Below are 16868 nucleotides of genomic sequence, written 5' to 3'. Positions count from 1 at the left end.
AAACATTGTGCTTGCCTTGTGGACGTGGCTGGCTGGAGAGGGGGACGATTCAGACCACCTTCTCCATGTGCCTTATTTTATATTTCCTTCTTTCTATTTTTTAACTCTTGGAATATTCACACTGTATCTCTGACATGTTTACATCGTTTTGGGTTGTTTTTTTTTGTTGTTTTTCACCCCAAGCGATCACTATTTTTTATTTTTATTTTTTGTGAAAATTTCCCCCCCAAAATACCTATGATGTTTGTATCATGAAATGTGAAGATTTAATTCTCTTTTAAATGATGTCTATGCTATGTGTAACTTCACCGTATGTAATTTATTCCTGAGCACTGGCCTTTTATGTATTTTGTAACTTTTTTTTTTTATATATATATTTCTTTTAGCTTTTTAATAATTTTTTTTTTTCTTGGTAATGATGGAACTCGAATTTGCTACAAAATCCATTTGAGTCCAGTAAAGTATTAACCCCCCCCATTATGACCAAGCCATACTTACCAAAGTCTTGGAGGCTCAGACATGGGATGCTTTTTTACGAAAGCAGCTGACAAATATGAGAAGTAACAGTTAAAGGGGTCTTTTGGGAGGAAAACCAAACGGTAACTCTCCATTAGAAGGTAAGAGTATTATTAGTGTTGGACCAAACCCACTAAAGCTTTTCAGGCCTGGCTTATAAGACCCGGTGTGGGTGGATGTGTGTCCCAATTTTTCTGACTTATTCTGTCTAGTTCAGAGCTGCATTCACTCAGCCAATCCACAATAAGATGAAATGTGGAGCCCCTTTAATGTTATCTTCTGCACTGGTTTGGCTGCAGATTTGGACTTGACAGCATGAACGTAAGCTTTTTGATAAATTTTATATCCTTTACGGGGCCCCAGGGATCCAGACGTGACTGTATTGCTATGTCAAATGCCAAATTGACCAATTTCTCACAACGAATGGTTCCAACACCTATAGTGCTGGCAGAATGCCAATGAATGCAACCGACCATTGACCAAACATGGCCATCACTTAGCTTAATTATGCATTAGCATAGGTTATTGCTCATGTTGAGAGGTTTAGGTTGGCTCTTGGTGAAGAATAAAGGATTTTTGTGCCAAAGAGTCGCTCAGAGTAGAGACTTCATGTATTTCCTAAATCTCCGTTATTTTTGTAACCTAGAATACAGATTATGTAGATGAATACGAGAGCGTGTGACTATCCGCCATACGGTGCACACTATTGAACAGTACTGCACTCTATATTGCAGACATTTTTTTCCGTTATGTTAGCGCTCGGTCCGTTATACGATAACGTTTTTTAATTTTTTTAATTCAGACTTTAAATAAGGAAAAATAAACCCTCTGTATTATGTTGTTCCTCCCTGATGATTGGCATTAACCCTATGACAACCAAGCTGTAAATCTACAGCGCTTGGTCCCGGGCTTTTATGGAGCAGAATTAAACCTCCTGCAATCTAGGACCCAGAAGAGAAGACAGAAGCGGTTTATTACCGACTCTGTCTTTTTTTTCTTTTGCCGCTGTATAGTGAATAGAAGCATCAGCGATGCAAATGTTTCCGTAGGACCTGCCGGGTCCAAGAGATGTAGATCAGCCCTGCCCCAAGACTTGTACCCCCGTAGTGGGCTATTTTCCCCTGTAACTTGGGCTCCTATGGACGCCTCAGTTACAGTGGAAACACGGCACAAAATTATGGTAAATCATCCCACCTTGTAAAAAAAAAAAAAAAAAATTTTCGTACAAAATAAGTTATAAAGCTATGCACACACAAACTGTGCCCAAAAAACTCATTTTTGTTCTGAAAAAAAATAAATGTTTGACTGTTAAAATGTGGAAAAGCAAAAATGAAAAAACAATTCTATGATTAAAGTATATGGGCACGTGTTGGGATAATTTTTACTTTGCATATATTTTAGGCTTAAAAACTATTTTAAACTTTTGCACCTTTTGGCTTTTACCACCACTTTTGTTTCCTTCCACATCACCAGCTACTTAATGGGCTGAGAATTTGTCAGTGAGCACGTTCCGATGGAGAGTTTACCGTCTTATTTTTTTAATTTTTTTTTTAATCCGCTGATTTTTCTGACTACATCAAAGTTGAGCTGAACTTTAGTGCGATCTGTTCTCATAGATCACTATAAAGGAGCTCAGAGAAAGACAAACTCCCCAGGAGCTCGCTGTCAGTTTTTACGTTAACTCATTCTACAACCAGCAATGTCCGGGGAAACAAAGAACCTGTAAAAAGCCAAACTGCGCAAAAACCTATTTATCAAAACCCATTTGCAAGAAATGAGTTTTAGTGCAAAATACATGCATTTAAGTGAAATCAGTCCCCTAAGATGTGCATTTATTTTAAGTTCTTTAGAGACCTGGTCAACCTCTAGGTTTGTACCCGGCGGCATCTCCTGCAAGGAAGACGGTGGAGGCCAGCCTTGTAGATCTAACACATTTTCTGCAATTTTACATAGGACTGCCGGTTCACCTAATACAATCGTACAAGTTTAAAAAAAAAAAAAAAAAAAAAGTTTCTAAAACGATGCCACAACCGTCCATGGATTGCGTCTGGTATTGCAGCTCCTTTCCATAGATGCTAATGTTTGAGCTGCAGTACCAGACACAACCAGCCGACGGGTGTGGCACTGTCTTTGGAAGACTTTGTGATTCATAAAAACTGCAGTTCTAAAATTATAAATGTATCAATGCCCAGGTCTGCCAGTGCAACAACCCCAATGCTCTGTCTAAATCACTGTATATTGTCATTTCAACTAATTATGATCCAAATTGATACTTTTTTTATTTTTTATTTTACTTTTTGAGATTTTTTTTCATTGCCGTTTATCCCCCCAAACCGCCACTAGATGGCAGCATCACACCCGTATTATGTAGTCACTTGTGGTTTGAAAAATTCCCATAAAATGTTTTTTATTCATCTCGAAAAGACTGTATTTGTTCCCTGCGTGCCATCACTACTGTATCCCACGGCAAGGGCCGATGAGAAGCGGGCCCACCTGCTTTGTCGTCACTTGTTGTTTGAGCCTTTTTATTGTATTTTTTTTTATCTTATGTGTGTAATGATTGCCGATGTTATTTATACTTGTTCATTCTTGTAATAGACATTTCTTGAGAATGAAAAGAATGATTAGTGTTTCTTGTAAATAAACTTGTACATTTTATTTGTGGCTGGTTGATAATGATACAGCGAATGGCACAATCTCTTAAATAGCGGAAAACTTTTTTTATTATGAGGAATTGAGCAAAACTTCTACAAGTAGCACTAAGACCAATGAATTGTTTCTTAACTTTTTCTCTTGGCTCAACATAACCCCAGATGAGCTTCGTAAGATTTCCAACTTGAAAAAGAAGCAAAACCGTGTTTTGAGATACTCTGTCATAACATGTTTAGGAAAAAGAAAAAAAAAGTTATCTGGCACCATCCAGAAACACATCAGCGCCATAGTGAGCAGTGCCAATTTAACATTAAGACGCACACGTGGGGGGATTTGCTAAGGGGGCTAGCTCAGTGGGGCATTGGGTTAACGAACCCGCTGACTTTGCCAGGACACTTACATACTGTATTAGGGCAGTAAATTAAATTGAATCTTTCACCTGAGTCATCCTGCCCAAACTGCAGGCAGCATTAATCGCAACCTGGATGCACAATTACATCTGGGTATATTTTACCCCAAATACTTCAGTGTTTTAGAGCAAATATACTTAAACGATCGGACCAGGAACTATATCTGGAGATGAGCATTCTAGAGAAAAATACACCCTGCTAAAATCCTGCAGCCAGACTGATTCATAATGCCCAGACCGTGTGCAGTGGTGAAGACAAGTCCCCTTTACATCTATGCCCCTGGTGAGGACAAGCTTAGCTACCTTCCTACTTCTGTGAGCACGCCTTCAGGCTCTCCTCTTCCTGTGAGCACGCCTTCAGGCTCTCTTCCTCTTCCTGTGAGCATGCCTTCAGGATCTCCTCCTCTTCCTGTGAGCACGCCTTCAGGCTCTCCTCCTCTTCCTTTGAGCACGCCTTCAGGCTCTCCTCCTCTTCCTTTGAGCACGCCTTCAGGCTCTCCTCTTCCTCTGAGCACGCCTTCAGGCTCTCCTCTGAACACGCCTTCAGGCTCTCCTCTGAGCACGCCTTCAGGCTCTCCTCTGAGCACGCCTTCAGGCTCTCCTCTGAGCACGCCTTCAGGCTCTCCTCTGAGCACGCCTTCAGGCTCTCCTCTGAGCACGCCTTCAGGCTCTCCTCTGAGCACGCCTTCAGGCTCTCCTCTGAGCACGCCTTCAGGCTCTCCTCTGAGCACGCCTTCAGGCTCTCCTCTGAGCACGCCTTCAGGCTCTCCTCTGAGCACGCCTTCAGGCTCTCCTCTGAGCACGCCTTCAGGCTCTCCTCTGAGCACGCCTTCAGGCTCTCCTCTGAGCACGCCTTCAGGCTCTCCTCTGAGCACGCCTTCAGGCTCTCCTCTGAGCACGCCTTCAGGCTCTCCTCTGAGCACGCCTTCAGGCTCTCCTCTGAGCACGCCTTCAGGCTCTCCTCTGAGCACGCCTTCAGGCTCTCCTCTGAGCACGCCTTCAGGCTCTCCTCTGAGCACGCCTTCAGGCTCTCCTCTGAGCACGCCTTCAGGCTCTCCTCTGAGCACGCCTTCAGGCTCTCATCATCCTCTGAGCACGTCTTTAGGCTCTCATCATCGTCCTTGACCGCGACACCGCAAAAACACTAGTGCATGCCCTTATCTCCCGCCTCGACTACTGCAACCTCCTACTCTCTGGACTCCCCTCTAGCACTCTGTAGGATGGATTGGAGTGGTGCCACTCTGCTGCTCGACTAATCTACCTGTCTCCCCGCTATTCCCCAGCCTCTCCCCTATGCCAAGCCCTTCACTGGCTTCCTATCGCCCAGAGACTCCAGTTCAAAACCCTCACAATGACCTACAAAGCCATCCACAACCTATCTCCTCCATACATCTGTGACATGATCTCCCGGTACCTACCAACACGCAACCTCCGATCCTCTCAAGACCTCCTTCTCTACTCCCCTCTCATCTCTTCTTCCCACAACCGCATCCAAGACTTCTCCCGTGCTTCCCCCACACTCTGGAACTCTCTACCCCAGCACATCAGACTCTCGCCTACCATAGAAACTTTCAAAAAGAACCTGAAGACTCACCTCTTCCGACAAGCCTACAGCCTGCAGTGATCCTGAACCTACTGAACCGCCGCACAACCAGCTCTACCGTCTCCTAGTGTATCATCACCCATCCCGTGCAGACTGTGAGCCCTCGCGGGCAGGGTCCTCCCTCCTTATGTACCCGTGTGCCTTGTTTTTGCTCATGTTTAATGTATTTGTCTATATTTGCCCCGTATTTCACATGTAAAGCGCCATGGAATAAATGGCGCTATAAAAATGAATAATAATAATAATCCTCCTCGGAGTATGCCTTCAGGCTCTCCACCTCCTCCTATAACGCCTTCAGGCTCTCGTCCTCTGAGCACCCCTTCAGGCTCTTTTTCTCTTCTTCTGGGCACACCTTCAGGCTCTCCTCCGAGCATGCCTTCAGGCTCTCATCATCATCCTCCTCCTCTGAGCACACCTTCAAGCTCTCCTCCTCCTCTGAGCATGCCTTCAGGCTCTCATCATCATCCTCCTCTGAGCACGCCTTCAAGCTCTCCTCTGAGCACGCTTTTAGGCTCTCATCCTCTGAGCACGCCTTCAGGCTTTCATCATCATCATCATCATCATCCTCCTCCTCTGAGCACGCCTTCAGGCTCTCATCATCATCCTCCTTCTCCTCTGAGCACGCCTTCAAGCTCTCCTCTGAGCACGCCTTTAGGCTCTCATCCTCCTCTGAGCATGCCTTCAGGCTCTCATCATCATCCTCTGAGCACGCCTTCAGGCTCTCATCATCATCATCCTCTGAGCACGCCTTCAGGCTCTCATCATCATCCTCCTCTGAGCACGCCTTCAGGCTCTCATCATCATCATCCTCCTCCTCTGAGCACGCCTTCAGGCTCTCATCATCATCCTCCTCCTCTGAGCACGCCTTCAGGCTCTCATCATCATCATCCTCCTCCTCTGAGCACGCATTCAGGCTCTCGTCCGCCATCTCATCTTGTAACTTTGTACTGTGAAGCCGGCTGAAGAATGAGCCGGTCACTACTTTTACCTGCGCCAGGGTTTTCCAAACCCAGAAGTTGTTAAAAAGTGGCATATGATGGAACACGTGCAACTCGTTTTGACATTGCTGAGTATTATAACCATGTTATGAGGCGCTTTTGCGTCAGTTTTTCAGGCGGATTTTCTGCCTGGGGGGGGAGAAAAAAAAATGCTGTGTGCAGATAGCCTTAGGCTGGTTCCACAAGTCCAATGTTAACTGCCTGGCTACGAACATCGATCTCTGGACCCTCCATGGGTCTCATTGGCCTCTTTCACACATATGAAGTTGTTGAGTTCAGGACAAGCGCTCCACCGCCGTTCAGTACTTGGATCATGAATGAAACATTGACTTTGTATGTTGGAACTGATTGGTGGCAATTCTGCAAGTTATGTCTGCCCAGGAAATGATGAAATCATTGGTGAAAATTTCATTCCTCAGATTTATAAATCTGCACCACAGCTCAATTTATTCTTTTTTTTTTTTTTTTTTTTATTTCTGCACATTTATGTGCTTGCCACTAAATTAGAATATCATCAAAAATCACCTATTATCAAAAAGTTAATTTATTTCAGTTCTTCAATACAAAAAGTGAAACGCCTATATTGTATAGAGTCATTACAAACAGAGTGATCTATTCCAATGTTTATTTCTGTTAATGTTGATGATTATGGCTTACAGCCAAAGAAAACCCAAAAGTCATTATCTCAGTAAATTTGAAAAATTTACAAAAAACACCTGCAAACGCTTCCTAAGTGTTTAGAAAGGTCCCTTAGTCTGTTTCAGTAACTCCACAATCATGGGGAAGACTGCGGACCTGACAGTTGTCCAGAAGGCAATCATTAACACACTCCACAAGGAGGGGAAGCCACAAAAGCTCATTGCTAAAGAATCCGGCTGTTCACACAGTGCTGTATCCAAGCATATTAATGGAAAGTTGAGTGGAAGGAAAAAGTGTGGTAGAGAAAGGCGCACAAGCAACCGGGATAACCGCAGACTTGAAAAAGATTAAGCAAAGGCCATTTAAAAATGATGGCCTTCATAATGAGTTTCACTTTTTGTAGTGAAGAACTGAAATAAATTAACTTTTTGATGATATTCTAATTTAGTGAGAAGCACCTGTATGTGCGACAAGTAGAGGCAGGCTACTATATAGCAACCAACAATACAAGTAACACACTACTCAGTCAATACAATGGAGTTATTACATAGTGCAAGAAATCCTTCCTCCACATCATGTAACAGAGGCGTGTGGCTGCGGAGACCCTGAAGATGAAGTTTGAACTGTGGAACTTCTGATAACCACTTAGAACTTTCTGCACCTTCCGTTCCATTCTATATTTGGTAAGTACCATCTATGGAACTGATTCCATTTTTTGGGCAGTGATGGGCTGGAATTTAAATGAATAGCTCCTCACCTGACTACAGGTTGTATGTGGTATTACACCTCCACTATTTAACGTGTTAAACAACTGCAATACCGGCACAGCCTGTGGACACGTGTGGCGCTGGTTTTAAAAGAAAAGCTCTGCGGTTTTGTTTTTTTATATATAGTGCAGAAGTTGGCTTGGGGAAAATATTTTGTAAGTTTCCTTTCTTCCAAAAATAAAGAGAAGTTTCTAATCTTGGATGTCCAGTATTTTTTAACTCTTTATTATCCCCTGATTGTCTAACTGGACGTTAAGCTGTTATTTCTGAGCACGCCGGGTTCTCACTTGCTGTCGTCTCCAGGCTCTTTGGCTTCCACTTTGTCTTGTGTAGCACTTTTTTCCTGCCACTCGGAATTAAAAATAAGAAGGTGCTCATTGATTGGATGCGTCAATAACGGCTGAGCGATCACTATCGGACGTAAAATCACTAGTGTCAATGGCTCCTCACACATGTACCTAATATTCTCCCTGACAGCCCCGCTGTTTATTTTGGTGTTCTCAATTATTCCACAAGAGCCGGCGCTTTAAATAATTGTGTCCTTGAGGCTTTCAGAGCGAGCGATTCCATGTCATGCGGATGAGAAAAAAGTAAGCGTGCAGGCAGCAGCTTGTCCTAGGTCCGTCATCACTGGTGGCTGGCACAGGAGCCCTGTCAATGGCCTAGGACTCCTCTTTTTAAAGTAATACTTACGTTTTTTTTGTTTTTTTTTAATGCATGCTCTGCAGTAATCAGTGGTAGGTGCATAGACATGGAGGGGGCTGGCTTTGCTTATTGAAATAAGCAGGCAGCACACACACAGCTCCAGTAGCGTGCCAAAACAGGAAATGCTGTTCTGCTTTGAGCACTGGACCCAAAATTAGACGATGGGTTTCCTGACCTTATATTAATATCAGGAAGTTACAGAAATTACTAATTTATAATCAATTACATTTTCCACAATTTCCCCCGACTCCCTTCCCCAGATTCTGATTCCATTATTGTAACTTATTGAGGGTTCTATTGGCCCCGCCCCCGCAGAGCTAGGCAGGAAGTGTACAGGACAGGAACAAATACTAGGCGGGAACTCCCTCCAGATGACAAACTATAGTAGATATAGATTCGCTCTAGTATGAAAAGATCCTTCTGCCCTCATAGAAGAAGTCTAATAATCTAAATTAAGCATGAGAGGCTGTTAGAGATTTTACCTTATATCTACAGAAAATATAAAAATTCAAGATGACCTCTTTTTTTTTCAATTTCATTTGGCGTTGGAGTACTCCTCATACAACAAGTAAGAAGGTGACGTCATTACTTGGTATTATGGGCAAGGAGGTGACATCATTACTAATTTTAGGCAAGGAGGTGACATTACTTAGTATTATGGGCAAGGAGGTGACTTCATTGCTTAGTATGGGCAAGGAGGTGACATTGCTTAGTATGGGCAAGGAGGTGACATTATTGCTTAGTATGGGCAAGGAGGTGACATTATTGCTTGGTATTATGGGCAAGGAGGTGACATCATTGCTTGTTGTTAGGGGCAAGGAGATGACATCGTTGCTTGGTATTATGGGCAAGGAGGTGACATTGTTTAGTATTATGGGCAAGGAGGTGACATAATTACTTGGTATTATGGTCAAGGAGGTGACAATTATACATATTCTATATGAGATAACGTCTTCATTTTTTCTTAGCCTTAAAGGGGCAGTGTTGGTGCAGCAGAGGATAGCAGTTGTCTATGTCAACCTAGCTGGAAAACAGTATGGCTCATTAATGATTTTGATCATTTACTGGACATTAAATTGTCTGTTCCCCCTCCTGCAGTTCTTTGCAGATGAGCAAATCGAAGCAATGACGTCTTATGAAAGTGCCTTCTGAACAGCATTAGTTAAAGGCCAGACTGCCATGTGTAGGTTCAGAACAACAGAAGATGAATGCCCCCCGAGGAGGCACGATATACTTTATTATTTATGTAGCGATGATCAGATGATAAGTAGTACAGAACCAATTAACTGTTCCTTTGGCAACCGAGTATTATCATCTCCTAAGACAGAAATCAATAAGGCAAAAATATACGGGGACATGATCTCCGAGAAGGAGGGAACTGAAGATAAGGAATGGTTACAAATTAAACCGGGAAGGATAAGGCAACTTCCAAGAAACAATATTGCTTAATTTGCATTTCCATAATGTTTTTTTTTTTTTTTTTTTTTTTAAGAAAGGCTCTGAATTCTAAATTAAAGTTGACCTTTTGCACCATTTCAATGCTGTTACCTGCTTTAAATATAGTGGTTGAACTGTTCAGAAATTCCATTATCATATGCTTTGTTAGGGCATGTAAGTCCAGGATAAAAAGCTGGCCAAGGGATCGGGACGGCTGCTGGCCGAGGGATCAGTTCATCTGACAGCCCACTAATGTGTATGTCAAACTTTAAGATAATTTGCCCTTCTTGTGTCTTGATTGCTTTCTGATGTCAAAATATCTGATTGCTGTCAATGAAGCAGTCTTCTAGATTACATTAGGCATCTGAAAACAGGAACTTTTGGTAGTCAACTGCAGCTACAAGTGACCTGCACTCAGGGGCGCCGCTATCATGAGGCAAGTTTAGCCCTTTGCTTCAGGCGGCAGTCCTCACTGAAAGACGGGGTGGCAGAGCGGCAATCAGAACACCTGGTGCCGACTCTTCATAATCCCTGACATTTGCTGAGTGTCACTAGTGCAGTGCGTGCGCCCCTGCTCACAACCCACAACCTATTGCGTGCTCTTTGTGCACAGGACCTGTGATGAGGTCACAGGAGGGGAGGAGTCAGGGGTCACATGATCAGGACCTCCATGGATTGCAGGACTCCGCTGTGCTGGTTGCCATGGTAAGCTACCTTATGTGTGGGGTCAGGAGGGGTTTACAGTGTGGATGTAGCAGAGCCGTGTGTGTACGAGGTGTACGGAGCAGAGCCATGTGTGTATGAGGTGTACGGAGTAGAGCCGGGTGTGTATGAGGTGTACAGAACAGAGCCGGGTGCGTGTGAGGTGTACGGAGAGGAACCACATGTGTATGAGGTGTACAGAGAGGAGCCGTGTGTGTAAGGTGTGCGGAGCAGAGCCGCATGTGTGCAAGGTGTACGGAGCAGAGCCGGGTGTGTATGAGGTGTACGGAGCAGAGCCGGGTGTGTATGAGGTGTATGGAGCAGAGCTGCATGTGTACGGAGCAGAGCTGTGTGTGTATGGAGCGGAGCCGTGTGTGCAAGGTGTATGGAGCGCAGCCGCCTGTGTAGGAGTAACTGTGGCCATTATATGGTACGCAGTATCATGTGCGACCATTATACAGTATTGAGCACTGTGTGGCCATTATACAGTATGGAGCATCATGTGTGGCCATTATACAGTATGGAGCACTATGTGTGGCCATTATACGGTACGCAGTATCATGTGCGGCCATTATACAGTATTGAGCACTGTGTGTGGCCATTATACAGTATGGAGCATCATGTGTGGCTATTATACAGTATGGAGCATCATGTGCGGCCATTATACAGTATTGAGCACTGTGTGTGGCCATTATACAGTATGGAGCATCATGTGTGGCTATTATACAGTATGGAGCATCATGTGGGGCCATTGTACAGTATGGAGCATCATGTACGAGCAATATACAGTATGGAGCATCATGTACGGGCAATATACAGTATGGCGCATCATGTGTGGCCATTATACAGTATGGAGCATCACGTGGGGCCATTATACAGTATGGAGCATCACATGGGGCCATTATACAGTATGGAGCACTATGTGTGGCCATTATACAGTACGCAGTATCATGTGCGGCCATTATACAGTATTGAGCACTGTGTGTGGCCATTATACAGTATGGAGCATCATGTACGGGCAATATACAGTGTGGCGCATCATGTGGGGCCATTATACAGTATGGAGCATCATGTGGGGCCATTATACAGTATGGAGCATCATGTGGGGCCATTATACAGTATGAATGCAGCCATTATACAGTATGGAGCATCATATGAGGCCATTATACAGCATGGAGCATCATGTGGGGCCGTTATACAGTATGGATGCAGCCATTATACAGTATGGAGCATCATGTGGGGCCATTATACAGTATGGAGCATCATGTGGGGCCATTATACAGTATGGAGCATCATGTGTGGCCATTATACAGTATGGAGTATCGTGTGGCCATTATACAGTATGGAGCATCATGTGCGGCCAATATACAGTATGGAGCATCATGTGTGGCCATCTATATATATGAGGCATCGTGATTACTCGCTAATCCCGCCCCCTGCACAGTAGCTCCGCCCCCCACACATCACCACACACAATCCCGCCCCCCCACATTACCACACACAATCCCGCCCCCCCACCACATTACCACACCATCCTGCCCCCCCAGCACATTACCACACACAATCCCGCCCCCCCACCACATTACCACACATAATCCCGCCCCCCCACCACATTACCACACACAATGCCGCCCCCCCACATTACCACACACAATCCCGCCCCCCCACCACATTACCACACACAATCCCCCACCACCACATTACCACACATAATCCCGCCCCCCCACCATATTACCACACGAGGCTCCGTCCCCACACATTACCACACGAGGCTCCGTCCCCACACATTACCACACGAGGCTCCATCCACCCACATTACCACACGAGGCTCTGTCCCAACACATTACCACACGAGGCTCTGTCGCCACACATTACGACACGAGACTCTGTCCTCACACATTAACATACGAGGCTCCGTCCCTCCACATTACCACATGAGGCTCCGTCCCCACACATTACCACACGAGGCTCCGTCCTCACACATTACCACACAAGGCTCTGTCCCCACACATTACCACACGAGGCTCTGTCCTCACACATTACCATACGAGGCTCTGTCCTCACACATTACCACATGAGGCTGCGTCCCCACACATTACCACACAAGGCTCCGTCCCCACACATTACCACACGAGGCTCTGTCCCCACACATTACCATACGAGGCTCCGTCCCCACACATTACCATACGAGGCTGCGTCCCCACACATTACCACATGAGGCTGCGTCCCCACACATTACCACACGAGGCTCCGTCCTCACACATTACCATATGAGGCTGCGTCCCCACCCATTACCACAAGAGGCTCTGTCCCCACACATTACCACACGAATCCAGTTTGCTTTTGATTTTACCCTGTGAATAAAATGTATTATTAGTATTATTCTGATTTTTAATTATTATTATTGTTACTAACTTCATTTTAAGTTAATTTACCACCTGCGTAAGCGCTATTGAATGTTGTCATTATTTACTTTAGTTTAATCACTAGCAGCGTTAATTAGATAGCAATGAGAATGCCGAGCGTTAGCTGGCTGGAAACAGCTAGTTATACAGTATATAATATCAAGAAAACAGAAACCATAATGAGCCAAACCCGGGGAAAAAAGCACAAGTGTGATAATTAATAATTACCCGGGCGCTTAAATCATTGCTCCAGAAACATTATATAGACAGGAGAAACAAGGAGCCAGAAGTACAAATGTACAAAATTCGTTTATTATTAAAAAATAAGGACATAAAACAGAAACAAAATGCTGGAGATATGACAACAACATATAAAGGGGAAATGGGGGACCCCCTCTACCTGTCAACCCCCCCAAAAAAAGCACCAAATAGGATGACTGTGAACAGGCACAGATAAAAAATACACAATAATAAAGTGCCAATACGGTGCAGAGTGGTGAAAGGATGGGAAGCATGAAGCACAGAATAAAGCAAAGTTGCCGTGCGGTCATACAGGAAGGAAATCAAAGGGCAAGTGCCCTGTATATTTATACAACGTCCCGCCACACAGCAATATCCAGAAAGAGTGCCATGCTTACCGAAGTAGAGGGTGGGAGATAGGCGAGGGTCCCACCGGTGGAAGTGCCCCAACGCACGTTTCGCAGCGCTCAGACGCTGCTTTCTCAAGGGGAAAGCAGCGTCCGAGCGCTGCGAAACGTGCGTTGGGGCACTTCCACCGGTGGGACCCTCGCCTATCTCCCTCCCTCTACTTCGGTAAGCATGGCACTCTTTCTGGATATTGCTGTGTGGCGGGACGTTGTATAAATATACAGGGCACTTGCCCTTTGATTTCCTTCCTGTATGACCGCACGGCAACTTTGCTTTATTCTGTGCTTCATGCTTCCCATCCTTTCACCACTCTGCACCGTATTGGCACTTTATTATTGTGTATTTTTTATCTGTGCCTGTTCACAGTCATCCTATTTGGTGCTTTTTTTGGGGGGGTTGACAGGTAGAGGGGGTCCCCCATTTCCCCTTTATATGTTGTTGTCATATCTCCAGCATTTTGTTTCTGTTTTATGTCCTTATTTTTTAATAATAAACGAATTTTGTACATTTGTACTTCTGGCTCCTTGTTTCTCCTGTCTATATAGTTATACAGTATGCAGCATCATGTGTGGCCATTATACTGTATGGAGCAATATATGGGGCTCATTATTCTGTATGGAGCACTGTGGTGCCCAGAATACTGTATAGAGGACTATACTGTCTAATTTATGACCTATTGTAGAATGTACAATAGTTATCACTTATGTAATGTATGGGGGAACTGTATATGAGATAGGAGCCCTATAGGGAGGCTGTACTGTATATGTGTTTGGGGGGGCGCCGTTTTGAAGTTCGCCTCAGGCAGCAGTGTGGCTAGGTTCACCCCTGCCTGCACTGATACGACAAAGCAAACTATAAGGTTCCAACTAGACTTGCTCTGTTATATGCAATGGGTGCTTCGTGATATCTAACTGAAGGTGATCTGATCTCTACACTACGTACATAATTATTTGGAGCTTGTTTTCTTTAGACAAAATGGGCCAAAAAATTGATTTCACTGACCGAAAAGTCAAAAACTTAAAAAAAAATCTTGCAGAGGGAGCAGCTCTCCTGAAATTGCTCAGATATTGGGTCCGATCACAGAACCATCAAAGGTTTTGAAGCAAATAGTCAACAGGGAGTAAAAAATGTATTGAGAGGAAAAAAAGACGCACAAAGATGTGAGGAGAATCAAATGGGAAGTGACCAGGAGCCATTATCCTCCAGTGCTGCCATATTCCAGAACTTCAGCCTTCCTGGAGGCCAGAGGAGTAAGGTGTTCAAAGACCTGGCCGAGGTGAGGAGGCTAAGGCTACTTTCACACTAGCGTCGGGAACAACCCGTCGCTGCGCGTCGGGCCGACGTTCCCGACGCTAGTGTGTTCTCCGCCGCACAACGGGGGCAGCGGATGCATATTTCCCACGCATCCGCTGCCCCATTGTGATGTGCGGGGAAGTGCGGGGAGGTGGGGGCGGAGTTCCGACTGCGCATGCGCGGTCGGAAAAAGCGGACCGTCGGGAGCAAAAAACGTTACATGTAACGTTTTTTTCTCCCGACGGACCGCTACCATACGCCCAAACGCCGCCAAACGCATTCACCGTTTGGAAATGCGTCGCAAATGCGTCGCAAATGCGTCGCTAATGTTACTCTATGACGAAACAACGTATCCAGCAAAAACTTTTGCTGGATGCGGCGTTTCGCAAAAACGACGCATTTGCGACGTATTGCAGTTAACGCTAGTGTGAAAGTAGCCTTAGCCTGACCACCACTGAGCAAGACACAGAAGCACAAGGTGTTCATCGCTCAGAGACACGGCCGAGGTGAGGATTAAGAAACTTTAATATTAATTAACCATATGGATGGACTGATGACATGGATGATGCTTTATCAAATACTGCAGTGATGGGTCGGATTATTACGTCACTACAAACCCCTCCCAGTCCCCTTATATCACATGTTTGTGTGTAAATTTATTCTGGAATTAAGATGCCACCAATTACACATTGATGCACAAACATGAAAACACCCTTTATAACACATGTTGTGTGTTATTCTCAAGAGAATAGAATTTGATAGTGTGTTTTTAGATTTTTTTTTATTATAATGATGAAGATTTATGAAGAAGGTGAAAAAAGTGTTGAATGAAAAGAGAACCAAAATTTACATCTTCATTAAAAAATTGTAAATTTCAGTGTAATTTATGAAGAAAACACAAACAGCTAAGAATGTGATAGAAGAGGGACTCAGATACACTCTGAGACATAAAGGAGGACCTCATACACATTCTTTTCAAATTGTCATGTAGTAGTACTCCTAGACTCATAAAGGCTATGCACGAAGTGCACAGCCTACTAAAAATTAAGCAGTCATCCATTCACACTTGAAGGCACTAACTGTAGTGCCGTATTGAAATATTGTGAACTAAGTGTAATTGTGGAACTCCCACACTCATTCAAGGTCTGCACTAAGTGCAAAGCCTGCCAAACATTACAAGCAGGGTCATTCACACACGCTTGAAGGCATCAAATGTAGTGCAACATTCTATTAAGATAGTATAGTTGTGGTACTCATACAAAAAAAATAAAGTGTAGTTGATGTATTCCTATACTCGTAAAGGCTTTACACAAAGTGCAAAGACAGGAAAACATTACAAGTCTTGTCATCTTGTCAGCCATACCTTGAAGGTAACAACTGTCAGGCCTCATTCAAATATTGAAAATTAACACTTTGTGTGCTGCTGTTATCTTGTGGTGTGGAAAAGTTTGTGTTAGTCCAGGCTTTGTTCTTTTTTATCAGAGTGAGCCTGTCAACATTTTCTGTTGACAGCCGAAAGCGCCTGTCTGTTATGACACTCCCCACGGCACTAAAAATCCACCCAGACAGGACGCTAGTGGCAGGGTAGCACAACACCTCCAAGGCATAGAGGAACAGCTAATGCCAGATGTCGAGTTTTGAGACACGTTAATTGACGTTCACAGAGTAATTAGGAAGTATGCTGTTTTTTTGGCCAGGTATTGATTGACCAACTTTAAAAACTTTCCCTTCTTGTCAAAAATAGCCAGTCATCATGCATTGATGCTGGATGGGTGTCATGAAATTTGCCCAAGACTTTGACAGGGTACCTCTGCCTCTACTGTACCTGGTGTATGTCTCCCTCGCCTCTCATCCTTGATTGGGCAAGGATGCTTGCCCACTGCTGCTAGCACTCTCCATTTCCTCATCCTTCTCTTCCTCCTCATTCCCCTCCTCAGCCCATACACATAAGAGAGATGAAGCAAAGCTTGTGTGGGTAGTAGCCTCTGTTGCTCTAGCAACAAGCTCCTGTTTGTCCTCCTCAGCCTCCACCTCCTCATTGTTACCAAATCCGTGCTGAGTAGATGAGATGATGCTGGTCTGGGTAGCATCTCC

The sequence above is a fragment of the Ranitomeya variabilis genome, chromosome 4, assembly GCF_051348905.1.
Source record: "Ranitomeya variabilis isolate aRanVar5 chromosome 4, aRanVar5.hap1, whole genome shotgun sequence".
Classification (NCBI taxonomy): domain Eukaryota; kingdom Metazoa; phylum Chordata; class Amphibia; order Anura; family Dendrobatidae; genus Ranitomeya; species Ranitomeya variabilis.
The sequence above is the reverse complement of the archived record's forward strand: the minus strand, read 5'-3'. Positions refer to the sequence as shown.